This window comes from Thermobia domestica, chromosome 6 (assembly GCF_964235325.1).
Source record: "Thermobia domestica chromosome 6, izTheDome1.hap1.1, whole genome shotgun sequence".
Lineage (NCBI taxonomy): Eukaryota > Metazoa > Arthropoda > Insecta > Zygentoma > Lepismatidae > Thermobia > Thermobia domestica.
The window spans coordinates 307,021,330-307,036,032 of record NC_137459.1 but is presented as its reverse complement, the minus strand read 5'-3'; the positions used below and the strand labels follow the sequence as shown (position 1 = coordinate 307,036,032).

Sequence of the window (14,703 nt, the reverse complement as noted above, 5' to 3'; positions counted from 1 at the left end):
CTAATTTAAACATATTTTCTACGGTTGCAAGCAAGTTTATATAAATTAATTATACTGTAATAGTGTTAACTCTTAACAAAAACAATAAATAATAATAATTTCACAAAATTAAAATATAATAAAAGGACCTACTTGCTCAATTGTGTTCGCTGGGCAGTGAGACACTAAATAATTCGCTTCGCTGGATTGCCAGATTAGCAAAATACTATGGTACGTGCATATATTACATCTGAGAAATGATTCAAGTACCTCACGACTCATTCTAATGTAAGATGCATGAAGAAATAAATTCAAGAAGTATTCATTTTGTATTTCTCTATCTTGTTACCTTTAAAATATGCTGATTCCTTCAAATAACTTGTTATTCACTGAATATTAAATGACTATGCTATCAGCATTCTTCAAATTTAGGATCAGAGAGGTGGAAATTACAGGAAGTAACATCAGGTGTTTCAAAAAGAAAATGTGTATGTCAATATATAGCCATTATCAAAAGTCTGAGCACATTATCGAGTTTTCAGAATCTTCGAAATAAAAGACACTGTGTCCATACAAAACCATGTTTATTCTCGTTTTTGATAATAAACAATGTAATTGATATATAAGGATACGGACATTCATGGTCTTGTTGTAATCAAGACAAATTTATTAAGGAAAGTTGCTTGGTAATAAACAGATAACTAATGAACAGACAAATAATGTCACGCTTTGTTTTATGATGCATTGTTTCAACGACAGCTAGTGGTGTGTGTAGTATGAACACTTGTTAAGTATTTGTCACTTCAACGAACAGTTGTGTTTGCGCTACTTAATCATAATATGGGCAAAACTGCATGAAATCTGTGATGTGAGATCTTACTGTATTCATTCGTGTGAACCAGTTGAATAGTGTTGACGAACATGCAAATACTATAAAATGTGAAAGAGAAACTGTTAACTAAGAGTTAACATATTCAAGTAGTTATTTTGAGAGAAGAGAGTCATTCTCTGCTTAAAAGTAAATAAATAAAATAATAATAAAATCGTTCAGTGATCATGTGGAGCAGTGCATCGGACTTTTCAAAGATAGTCACAAAGTGGTGTAAATATTGTACGGAACACATTGATGGTCAAATATAAAAACTTCTTAAGGACAAGTTTCCTGCAAAAAGCAAACAAACACAATAGATGTTAACAACTCCGAAAGAGCCAATAGAACTATAGAATAGGCATTTCCAATTGGTATCAAATACGCCGATGGTCTAGCACCTTCAGATTTATGGTTTTGGGGATAAAATTGCGAAAGAAAGAAAAGCAATAGCAGTAAAGGTTACAAAAAACTTGTGGGCAAAATGACTGGAACTATGAACAGTAGAGGAAGACACTCTAGAGGAAGACGCATCTAGATTCCAATCTTTCGCCTTCCAATGCTAGAAGTTTGTGGATCGTTGTCCCGAACAGCGCTTTCATCTCGACCATGAAATACCTATAGCAAGACACGCAGAAAGTAGCGTCATTGTTTGGGGATGCTTTACAGACTAATAAGTTGATAATTTAGTTCGAATTAATGGAATAATGGACAAAATTTTGTTTAATAACGTTTAAGTAGTCATGGAATTTCATCAGGAAGGCTGATTTGGTGTAGTAACTTTGTACTACAACAAGATTACCAGTTATGCAGTTATTATCTGCAATGCAAAGACGACGCCTACATCACCAACAAATGAAACAGTCGCCATAGTCACCGCACTTGTTACCCATCGAGTTCTTGTAAGATGAGTTTAACACGACACTCCGTAAACAGACGCCAACGAATACTGAAGGTCTTAGGAAGGTTATTCTGAGCTATTGGAGTTCCAACGAGATTGTACATTTAATCTGTGAATTACTTCCATTTTCTTGTAGTTATTTGTAGCAACGGCGCTTAAAAGTGCACAATTTGTTGATGCGAAGAAAAAAAAAATGTAGAATAGATGTTGATTTTTTATAAACATTCATGGAATGTCAGTTGTTAAAAAGAAGATAGGTATTTGTCTGTTGTTGCTATGGCAACAGAATAAATATACATAAAATAAGAAGAATAAAAGTCAGAACCATTACGGTGGTTAATCATATTTACCAATTTTTGTGATTCGAACTGTGGGCTATAAATGTAACATATATATATATATATAACGTTACATTTTAGATGGTGGTTTACCGACCAGGAACACCTTGAGATTAGTTTGAAGTTAAGTAAAGCAGTCTCATCATAGCGTTCAACACGGAGTATACTTTACTCAGGAGTAAGAAAAGAATTTATAGAAACATTAAAATGAGTGTTTCTGGGAATGAAAATATAAATGAAGCTAGTGGAACATCAGGTATGAAGACATTAACAAATGTAGCTGACCTTATAAAACAGTTAGGTCAATCTTTGTCGCAGCAAATGCAACAAATGGACACTAAATTTGAACAAATTACACAGGTTATGACTCAGCGAATGGATAATAAATTAGAGCAAATAACACAGCAAATAAATACTAAATTAGAACGAACCGACAGGAACAAATGTTGCACAGATTTACAATTGTGCAAAGTGCAGTGGATGTTGTTGAAACTCGGGTTAGTGAACACAGTAACCAAATTAAAGTGTTACAGGAAGAAATAGACACTTTCAAGGAAAAGATCATCTCCATAAATGTTAATCCTGATTCAATCCTCAACAGGGACCATATATCCAATGAACCCAGATTATCACTAGAAGAAAGTGATATAACAAAAAGCTCTTCGGAGAAGGAAGAAAGTGCCGGTAGTATGAGGAAAGAGGAAAGAAGATCATGTTCAGTACATCACCGAAAACCCAGACACGTAAGATCTACTCCTTCGAAACAAGCTCATAATAATCATCATCCTTTCAGATTTAGTGAAATACGATCATTAACGAAATTTAGCGGAAGGTCAGAAGACATACCTGACAGTGTATTTTTCGAGAAATTCGAAGAGGAATGTGACCTCATCGGTACAGACAAAACTAAATTCCTTAAAATATTACCGTATGTTTTACTACCACCCTCCACTGTTTGGTTCAAAGCAATCAGGGGGGATTTACGCAATTATTTAGATTTTAAGAACGCTTTACTTTCCAATTTTGAGAATGATTTCATGTTGGCAAACCGAGACGCCTTGGTTTGAAACAGACGGTTTGATCCTAAAATTGATAAGAATTTAACTGATTTTGTGATTTCTGTATACAATGAGTTGAAATTAATTAATCCGTACCAACAAGAATCACGAATTATAGCATCGATTCGGATACTATTACCTTTTAGGTTGCAACAAATTTTGATTTCTGTACAGTGCATTAATTTCAATCATTTGATTATGATAGTGCAAAATTTTGAAAATCAATCCATGGTGCAAAGTAATAATAATCGAAATCAAACTAATAATAACCGAAGTCAAGATAATTATATTCCCGTCCGGAATATCAATGTGCGTGAAGAATGTAACCCTAATGTAAGAAGTAATGATAGATCAACATGCCCGGCAGTGCATGGCAGCCAAGTTCCGCGAAGAATGAAAACTGGCCTGCACTGCCGTAAGCATATTATACACGAACGAGAGTTTTGGGTAAAATCGCAGATTTCGAGGCTTTGTAAAACCAATTCTTTTAAGGGTAGAAACATGAAATTTAGAATGTAAGGAGATATCTCACAGATGTACTCATATGCTGAATCTCACGTTCCTACCTTCAACCATATTCGAGTACTGGACCCCCAAAATATGCAGTTTTCAGGCTCACTGACTCACTCATCAAATTGATTAGGTACTTCCCAATGAGATAGAAACTTAAAACTTTGCATAAAGGTACTCTACAATAACTTGAGTATGGAAAAAGTCCGAAATCTGAGGAATTTGGTATGGGAATTCTTTTATGTGCAAAAAACTGTCCTTAGCCAGAAAAAAAAATCGTTTCCCTCACTCACTCATCAAATTGATTAGGTACTTCCTAATGGGATAGAGGCGTGAAACTCTGCACAAAGGTACCTTATTACGACTTGAGTATGAAAAAAGCCGAAATTTAAGGAATGTGCTATGGAGAATTTTTATGGGCAAAAAACTGTCCTTAGCCAAGTAAGAAATCGTTTTTACTCACTCACTCATCAAGTTAATTAGGTACTTTCCAATGGGATAGAGACGTAAAACTTTGCATAAAGGTACATTATAATGACTTGAATATGGAAAAAGTTTGAAAAGTGAAATGAAATGAAATGAAATCTTTGAGTTTCACGTCCCACGGTTATGCCGGTTAGGCTAAAGGAGACGGTGATGATGAGAGATGAGTGAAATGGTGGAATGAAGAAAGTGGGAGGAAACGGGAGTACCCCGAGAAAACCCACGAGCACGGTGTTTGTCCACCACAAAGTTCACTTGGCGGGGACTGGGATCGAACCCGGGACCCCAAGCACCAGAGGTGAACGCTCTACCACTGAGCCACCGCGCCCCCTAGTTTGAAAAGTGATGAATGTGCTATGGGAGTTATTTATAGGCGAAAGACTGTCCTTAGTCAAACACAAATCGGTTCATTCCCACAGTCATCAAGTTGATTAGATACTTCCCAATGTGATAGAGACGTGAAACTTTACATAGAGGTACCCTACAATGACTTGAGCATAGAAAAATCCGAAATGTGTGGCATGTGTTATGAGATTTTTTTTATTGGCGAAAAACTGTTCTTAGAAAAGCAAAAAACGGTTCATTCACTCACTCATCACATTGATTTGCTAGTCCCCAATGAGATAATGACGTGAAGCTGTGCATAAAAGTATCTTATAATGACTTGAGTGTAAAAAAGGACCGTAATTTGAGGAATGTGCTATGGGAAATTTTTCATGGATGTAAACTGTCCTTAGCAAAGTAGAAATCGGTTCATTCATTCACTCGTCACATTGATTTGCTAGTTTCCAATGAGATAGAGACGTGAAACTCAGCATAACGGTACCTTATAATGACTTGAGTGTGAAAAAAGTCTTAAATGTGAGGAATGTGCAATAGGAATTTTTTATGGGTGAAAAACTATTTTTAGCCAAGCAGATATCGGTTCATTCATTCACTCGTCACATTAATTAAGTACTTCTTTATGAAATCTTGACGTAAAAGTCTGCATATTGATACCTTATAATGACTTGAGTATGGAGAAGGTCTGAAATTTAAGTAATATACTAAAGCAAATTTTTTATGGGTGAAAACTGTTCTTAGCCAAGCAGAAATCGGTTCACTCACTGACTGACTCACTCATAGCATTAATTAGGTACTTCCCAATGAGATAGGACGAATCTCTGCATAAAGGTACCTTATAATGATTTGAGTATGGAAAATGTCTGAAATTCAAGGAAGTGCTATGGAAAAATTTTATGGGTGAAAACTGTCCTTACTCAAACAGAGATCGGTTCATTTACTCACTCATAATTGATTAGGTGCTTCCAAATGAGATAGAGATTTGAAACTCTGCATAATGGTACCTACCTTAGATAATGACTTGTGTAAGTAAAAGATTCCAAATTTAAGGAATGTACTATGGGAATTTTTATGGGCGAAAAACTGTCCATAGCCATTATGTACTTCTTAATGACATAAAGATGCGAAACTCTCCATAAAGGTACCCTATAACTGCTTGAAAATGAAATTTGAGGAATTTGCTATGGAAAGTTTTTAATATATATATATATATATATATATATATATATATATAAAACTCCTTACAATCAGACATCGGGAACGATTCCGTTATCGAACACATCATGTGCATAGTGATAGTGTCAATCGTCTGGGTGGTCGAGTTGGTGCCCTCCTAGCTGATCTATTGGCTACCACGTGCGCCTTTGGTGTATTGGGTCCTGGGTTCGATTCCCGGTGGACGAGCCTTTGAAATCTTAACTCTCCTCGATGTTTCTGTGTTCGTGTTGCTGTCGTTCTAGGTTAATAGAGAAATGAGCTAAGGTCACTGAGAAAAATCCGTTATCCGGACAGCGCTATAGTGTACAAATATACGGGATCCTTATGTTTACTACAGAAATCAATACTTAACATACGTTATCCATATGCTACATACGTACTGCCCTCTTTCCCGCTTAGATGTTGCACAATGTCGTTGCAGGATGTCTGACATCTAACATTCTTCCGCACATTACGTACGTCAGCTATAAGTTACATACGGTCATCTGTATGTGAGATCCTGACCGCCTACATATAGTCTTTTCGTTCGTGCGGAAACTACGTTTATTCGGAACACTTATACGGAAAATATGTTTAAAATATACTTTTTCAGTTATACGCTTAGTGTATATTAAGTCCAAAAATTAAAGAATTTACACATGTAACCAACGTTTTTACGTACGCCACATACATTTTTTCTCAGTGTGAGAGTAAAATAAGTGAAAGCTAGTAATAAGTAGCTAAGCAAGTTAATGAGGCACGTTCTGTGAATCAGTTAACTTTTAAAAACGTGGGCTAAGACACGTACTTACTACCGTAAATTTCATGGTTGGAAACACAGACAAGGAAAAGCCAATATTTTGTCTTTTGCCGGTGAATAAATTTCCTTTATTGCAGTCATTGGTATTAAATAGATATTAAGATTAATTTGATAAGTAAGATAATGTAGAGGTAAGAATATTTAAAATTAATGAAGTTTTCGAAGAAATGAGAAATCCAATTGTTTGAATTTATATGGGACTAGCAACAAAATGTAACCGATTTTATAAATATATTGGTACCACGAGTTATATTATAGTTGCCAAAGTCGTTATGTAAAAATGTTCTTGATGCTTCGTGTGTCTATCTGTGAACAGCGTGAGAATCTCTTACGTTTCAGCCTTTTCATCAACAGTGAATTTCGTGCCTTTGCTCTTCATATTTCCTAAATTTCCCCTCCTGGGGATTCGCCCCCACACCCTCGCCTTTGCACGGCCTAGTTCCTCACACCTCTTGAGCTTACAATTCCCGAATTTCAAGTTTCTTTTCCTATTTCAACTATCTAAAAATAAGATTTTGTATTCCAGAAAAACGCCTATTTAAATAACATGGTGATTTCTTCATCTTCCTTTAGACTCCTTTTAGCAATTTTCCTGTAGGTTAGCCTCGGGAGGCTACATGTGCCAAATTTCATCATTCTAATCCTGCCGGAAGTGCCTAAACATTTTGAGGTGTAGAAGACGTCCAATATAAATAACATGGAAAAGGTTTTTCTGTTCCCCATAAAACCACTCTAAATTTGGAAATTTTCATTTTTACTGACTTACTTAGGTAATACTAACGAAAACGATGAAACATGCCGAGTTTCAAGTTTATATTCCAATTTCAAGTACTAAAATGAGATTATAAGTCAAAAAAAGACCTATTTAAATAGCATGGGAAATTCCTCATCTCCCCTTTACAGTCCCTAAAAATTAAAAATATTCACTTTTGGCAATTTTTCTGTCGGTTAGTTCCGAAAAACTACAATCATGTCAAATTTAATCATTGTAGTCCTACAGGAAGTGCCCTATAATTTTGGGGTGCAAAAGGTGCCCCATATAAATACGTACCGTGGTAAAGATTTTTCAGTTCCCCATAAAACCACTCTAAAGTTGGAATTGTTTATTTTTACTGATTTACTTAGGTAATACTAGTGAAAACGTACAAGCATACCGAATTTCAATTTTTTTATTCCATGTTCCTAAAACATGAGAAAAGACCCATTTAAATAACAATGGGAAATTCTTCATCCCCCTTCATCATTTCAAATTTCCACGTCAACCGGAAGCACCCCTTTAATTTATGTCAGTTCATGTAGTTTAATATAAAGTTAGGATATGTTGGTGACAAATATTATTAAGTTTACAAGCAATTTGAAAGGTGTATATCATTGGAAGGAAAACCCGAGGCAGTATGAAACTGCACAAAATGGGCGTCATGTAATGAACTCCGTAATTTCGCAATGTGAAAAGGTAGAGAACAACTAAGTATATTGAAACACCAGCTATGTCTAGTGATGTAACAGAGAGGATTCAGCATCAAGGGTTTTGGGCCCTGTTGATACTCTTCGTATTTAGGGAATGAAAAATGAGATGTTAGCGATCGTGATTTTGTAGTTCGGGTAAATGAACCAGAATCTCGTTTGGACATAACTATCTGACAGATATTTAATAGAATAAATCCTCCCCGCTGTTTTAGTGGCTAGCATGTGCGCCTTTCTTGTACATAGTCTTGGGTTCGATTACCGGTGGGAGAGCCCTTGGGAACTAATGTTACATGTGACACATTACGACTCCTTTAAAAATGTACAATTTTAAATTTAAATCCAACAATGTGTCACAATTGAGAAAACCAATATACGATATTGTTATGGTGAACTACAAAAAGAAGTGAAATATGAACAAAAACACCAGAGGTGCAAAAAGTGCAGCCAAGTTCGTCAGCCTCAAAAAGTGTTGAGATGAGGATGGATGAGCCAAGTTCCTTAGCCACTGCAACTTGGCGCGAGGTGTCAAGGAAAATGATGTTAAGGAACCTTAGGGATAGTGGTGGTGGGTGTGGTGGGTTTAGGACCACCACCAACCTTAGGAATATCAACTTTGCTAAGGCGCTAGGGCACATATACAGTATAGTGCAGTAAGATTGGTGGTTCGAAACCCAGACAAGGAAAACTTATATTCCTCCACGAAGTGTCAAAGTAAATGATGTTAACGAGCCTTAGGGATGGTGTTTGTGAGCGTGGTGGATTTGGGGGGTCACCACCAGCCTTAGGGCTGAAATGTCCCGGCCGTGAAACTAGGAACAGACATCTTAATGTAATCGAATATGTTAGACACCTAGCGCCAAGTTCCAGTGTTCGTTTCAGATGCAGTGGCCAAGGAACTTGGCTCATCCATCCTCATCTCAACACTTTTTGAGCCTGACGAACTTGGCTGCACTTTTTGCACCTCTGGTGTTTTTGTTCATATCCAATTATACCGGTAATAGAACCGTACCTAATTACAGAGGAAACAGGAATAGTAACTATACAGCGTTTAGAAATCAGGCAAACAGTACACCTAATTTTTCTCGAAATAGGTTTCGTAACAATTTTATAGGTGGCAGAAGTTATCAAAATAGAAATCAAAGATTTGAAGGAATTCATAATATACGGAACTGTACACAAGATTGCAGCGTACAATGCAACTTAACCGAAACCTTTGGCAATGTAACTTAAGCTAAAGTTGTGGCGTCCGTCAAGGCATATTTAATTAATTCTTGTTTATTTTCACTTTGAATACAATTATGATTTCATTTGTCATTCGTACTTTGTTTGAATTCTATACAGATAATATATATAATGTTCTTAATGTAAATGAACACGAATATCGCTTACTAAAAGTTATGATAAATATGCTTGAATAAATAAAACATGTTATACTGTATTCTAACCCACATAAACTTTGCTAATTTTTAATATAATAATTTATTTTATTTGTATTATTCCGTTATATTGATCAAGTCTTGTTTTGTTTTATTTGGAGTATTGTTATGATTTCTTTGTAATTCGCTTCACTTATCAATATTGTGCTTTTAATTCTTTTATTATCATCTTCATGATGTCCAAGTGGAAGAAATAAGTTATGTAATATGCGAATGTATTTTCGTTTAAGTTTTTAATGAGCTCCGGAGATACTGAATTAAAAAATCTATTTTAGGACCTAAATAATCAGCAAAAGAATCGTATTTTTTAATAACTCCTCTTCGACGATAATTTATATAATTAAAATATAATTGATTATTAAATAAATGTACGATTATTGTTGATATAAAATGAAATTAATATATGTATTGTAATTTTTATATATATATAGGAGGGCTATTCGGAAAGTAAGGTAACCATGTATTAAGAATATGTAACGGTCCAGGTTTCTTTCTTAAATTGTAATCAATTTAAGAAGTCCTCGTCAGAAGCCATATATACAACGAGATTGTATATCTAATCTGTGAATTACTTCCAATTTCTTGTAGTTATTTTGGGCAACGGCGCTTAAAAGTGTACAATTTGTTGATAAAAGGAGAAAAATGTAGAATAGATGTTGATTTTATATAAGTATTCATGGAATGTCAGTTGTTAAAAAGAAGATAGGTATTTGTTGTTGCTATGGCAACAGAATAAATATACATAAAATAAGAAGAATAAAAGTCAGAGCCATTAAGATGTTTAATCATATTTACCAATTTTTGTGATTCGAACTGTGGGCTATAAATGTAACAAATTAAAATACAAAAATATAACGCACAGAGCCGCACAGTTTTTTAAAAGTTGGATAAATTAATCAAACAAATGCCTGGAATTTATAAAGCTCTTATCAAGGCTAAGAGTCGACATTTCATTGAACGACACAGCTCATTTAGCCCAGGGAAATTGAAAAAAAAAAAAAAAAAAAAAGAAAAAAAGAAAGAAAGAAAGAGAAAGAAAAAATAAAAAAAGAAAAAAGCGGGTGGAAGTGACTTCGAAAAAATTCCGAACAAGCTGCATTTTTATCAATACCTTTATTTTAATGTCTTTAACATATCCTGAAAAGTAACATTAATTGTTATACCTGTGTTTTCTTTTGGGGAAAGGAAAGGGGAGAATTCTAGTTTATTATTATTATTATTATTATTATTTTGAAAATTACCAATTTTTCGAGGAAAATTGCAGGTTATAAAATTCTCGTAGAATTAATGATTTCAAAGTAGGCTGAATTATGTCTGAACAGAAAAACAGTGAATTTTTGATACAGTAAAATATATGGAAAAAATATATATCAGACGGGAAAATATGTTCGAAATAAAAAAGTTTATATTTTGGAGGGGAAATTCATCTGTGATAAAATTAGCCAGCTCCCGCACCGATTACCGTGAGAGTGGGATACGGGTAACTTAGAAAACTTATATTTATTTTTTACTGTATATTCGGATTCTACAAAAATAAATAATAAAAAAAAAATATTCGAAACATTTTTTCTCGATTCATGATTGATGGTGCTGTAATCAGTATTAAGCTTTCTTCAACTGAAAGTCTCCTAGCCCTGGAGAAAAAAAAAAATCCGACAAAGATTATTTTTAATTTTTTTGGAGGGGGAAGAGGTGATAGGGCGGTAATTTTAGGTTTCTGTAATTATCTCGAATATTATCAAGTTTTGGAGGAAAACTGTAGTTTATAAAATTCTACATAAAAAGGTCCTTAGACCTTCTTCCGTAAAATCACTCATTTTAAGTGAAAGCTGTTGTAAAGTTGCAACATGTTTCATTTCATTATTATTATTATTATTATTATTATTATTATTATTATTATTATTATTATTATTATTATTATTATTATTATTATTATTATTACGTATACTCTTCCACACCATCGCAAGTTTAGAGTTATGAGATAGTGTCATATGAGTTCAAACACCATAAATATTATAAATTATAACGTTTAGTTCTGCTGTAGATTCTTTTAGCTATTTTTCAACAGTAAAATATTTCTAATATAATTTTTATGCACTTGCAAATCATATATAGCCCACACTAGCAGAAAGATGTAACTTCGCACGGGGAGAATAATGATTATGCACAATACTTGAAATAAAGAAATCTTGAAATGAAAAATGAAATCTTTAAGTTTTACGTCCCAGCTAGAGGAGATGGTGATGATGAGTAATGAATGAAATGGTGGAATGAAGAAAGTGGGAGAAAACGGGAGAACTTTGAGGAAACCCACGAGAACGGTGTTTGTCCACCACAAAGTCCACACGGCGCGAGCTGGGATCGAACCAGGGACCCCAAGCACCGGAGGTAAACGCTCTACCACTGAGCCACAGCGCCCCCTCGAAAATAGATTGAATAGAATAAACATCGGCGAGCAACGCCAAAGTTGTTACACCAATCAATTCCCAGGCCAGCTGAAATGCACGCTCTTCGCTAAATGTGGGCTTAAATTTAGTCGGGACTGTTACCCACACAATATCTTTTTGGGGGTCCCACACAATATCTTTTTTTTTTTCCAGACTGTAAGTCCTATGTATGTGTCGACTAGCTGTTAAATGAGAGCTTGCAAACCGAGTTTCATCTTCCCAACATGAGAAGGGCGTGAGATACTTTATTTTTAGTAGGGTAAAAATAGCTGAAATTTCTCACAACCAAGAATTTAATAATATTGAAATGATTTTTTGCTATGACAGGGTTCATAGTGGTCTGGTCTCTTGTAAATAGTTGAAAAGTGACCAAAAGCACACGAAAAAGTGACCAAAAGTGACGAAAATCTCATCATGCCCCTTTTTTCTTTGTCAATTTCTCCATCACCTCTCTCTTTGTTTGTTGTTTTATTTAATCTTTTCTTCTTTACTTCTTTTTGAGCTTCCTCCTTTCTTAGGTTTTCTAAGTATGCTTGAGTTCTCAACCCCACCTTGAGAGTTTAAGCATCCACCAACCATGCACTGTGCTTTAGAAAGAATAAAAGTTGAAGTGAGAATAAAACTGACTGTTTCACATGTGGCAGCAAGTACTGAAGCTTTCAGAAGAGTAATGATTAACAAGTTTGACTTTTTCAATTTATTTTTTTATTTTTCTTAGAAAAATGCCGATGCAAAACATAAATCACACGAAAAAGTCACTTTACCTCCCAAAAAAGTAACTTTTAGTGACAGGTTTGAAAAAAAAAAAAAAGTAACTTTTAGTGACCAACTTGAAAAAAAGTAACTTTAGTTAAAAAAAAAAAAAATGACTAGCTATGAGTCCTGCTATAACGTTAATGGGTACTGATACTCTTCATAGGCGAAATGCTAAAGTATGGCATTTTGCGAAAATTGTTCTATGAGTGCTTGAGCTTTGAACTACAGATTCAACAAACTTTGATGTTTGAATTTATGTAACACATTTAACATAACCATAATTATTGTTTATGTGTATATTTTGCATATTCATTATATCTCTCTAATAATGTTTTAAATTATTAAATTGAAAATACTAATTATATTGTGATATTTTTCTTATGCAGGATGATACAAAAGTCAGGCACCATAGGACAACTAGGTAGAATATAATGTACATACTTATATACCTAAAATTATTTTGTACGTTTATTTTAGAATTTGCATTTTCTTTATTTTCTCAGGTGTCTTTAAGGAATTGTAGTGAAGTTCGAAACTAGCAAATGATTAATTACAGTTCCACAATGGAGAGAACCAGTTACAAGGATGATCTATGCATCATATGCCAGAACAAATAACGACGAAGAAACAAACGCGATAACCAGGCGAGGACTAACAGCAGTTAGTCTCAACAGGGAAGAGAAGTAACTGCATAAATATCTTAGTGAAACATTTCTCATGCAAAGCTCACCATGTGTTCTAGTACATCACAGCTGCCGCCGTCGTTACACTCATGAATATTACATAAAAAGGATGCATGAATTGTAGGACCGTGATCCCTAATAAAGAAACGAAAATGTAGGTTGGACGATGAACTTTTGACTGGAAAAAGAATGGGGAGAAAGAATGGAATGTCGAAGGCAAGAGTGTTTCGATCTAGTAGCAGCCGAAGCTTTCTATCGCAGTAATTGTCATACATTGTTCATCAGTAAAAAGAAAGAAACGCTACCAATGACGGGACAAACTGGAAAACACCGCAGGTGGTCAAGTAACATGAAGTTCGCAGCAGTATTTGATATGATGTACTAGTATGTTAGTGATCAGAGCTATGTTTTGATTCAAGTCTGTACAATTTGCAGGATCTTCATGTGAAGATGGTAGAACTTGCTTGGGACGAAGATGTGTATTCAGAGGAATGGTTAAAAATTAAGTTGCATGCAAAATATGAAGAGCATATCACAATAACAGAGTTTAATAGAAAACCAAACGTCACATGTCTCAAAAATTTGGTAAGTTATATTATTAACGAGAAATGGTATGAATCACAGAGAGAGAAAATCGGGGAAGAAAAATAAGAAGTATTACAGCAGCCGATAAAAATTAATAATTGCTGATATGAGATGCCATAAGCAACAAAGGAATGTGTATACTGCCCCATCTCAAGTTCGAAACACTGAGAAATTGTTAAATTTATCTCTCGTTCTTTGAAAACAATGTTTGCATGTGTGATTTCTAATGACGTGAAAGTGTGTAACACCCTGACATGTCATAAAGCAGTCGGCGATGAGAAGAACTGTACTCTCCCCACTGCAATTTGGTGTTGGGGCAGAACTCGATCATGTATATGGATATAGTTGGTTGATTGACGAATTATGTTCACTGGGATTTTGTGTTTCGTATTCAGAAGTTCGGAATTACAAGCAGGACGTGCTAGAGTCCAGTAATTATGACGTGATTTATGCCAATGCTCCTTTGCCTGTTTTTGTCCAGTGGTCCTCTGATAACGTTGACAACAATGTCGTCACTACTGATGGAAAGGTTACACATTTCGTGGTCTGTGATCATGAGACCAGGTGTCTATACCAACACTCTTCGGAAGGATGCAGTCATCAAGCGAGGAACAAAACTCAGAAGCGTTACATCATTGGTTAAAAATTGTGCCATTCTCATACGAACTCTTCCATTAATTCGCCAAATTCACTAACTTGAATTCGCTCCGATGTTGCATCTGCAAACGACAAACAATCTGCCGCAATCCATTAATTCTGATCTCCTGGGGCACACCCATTCTACATTATACGACGCCGTAAATAACCAATTCAGCTGGAGTGGGTTTATGCAG

General features: G+C 34.9%; 1 protein-coding gene across 1 annotated transcript in view; it reads right to left on the bottom strand.

Moving 5' to 3' along the window:
* GlcAT-S (Glucuronyltransferase S) overlaps nucleotides 1-14,703 on the bottom strand; it is a 109,061-nt gene that overhangs the window by 47,629 nt on the left and 46,729 nt on the right.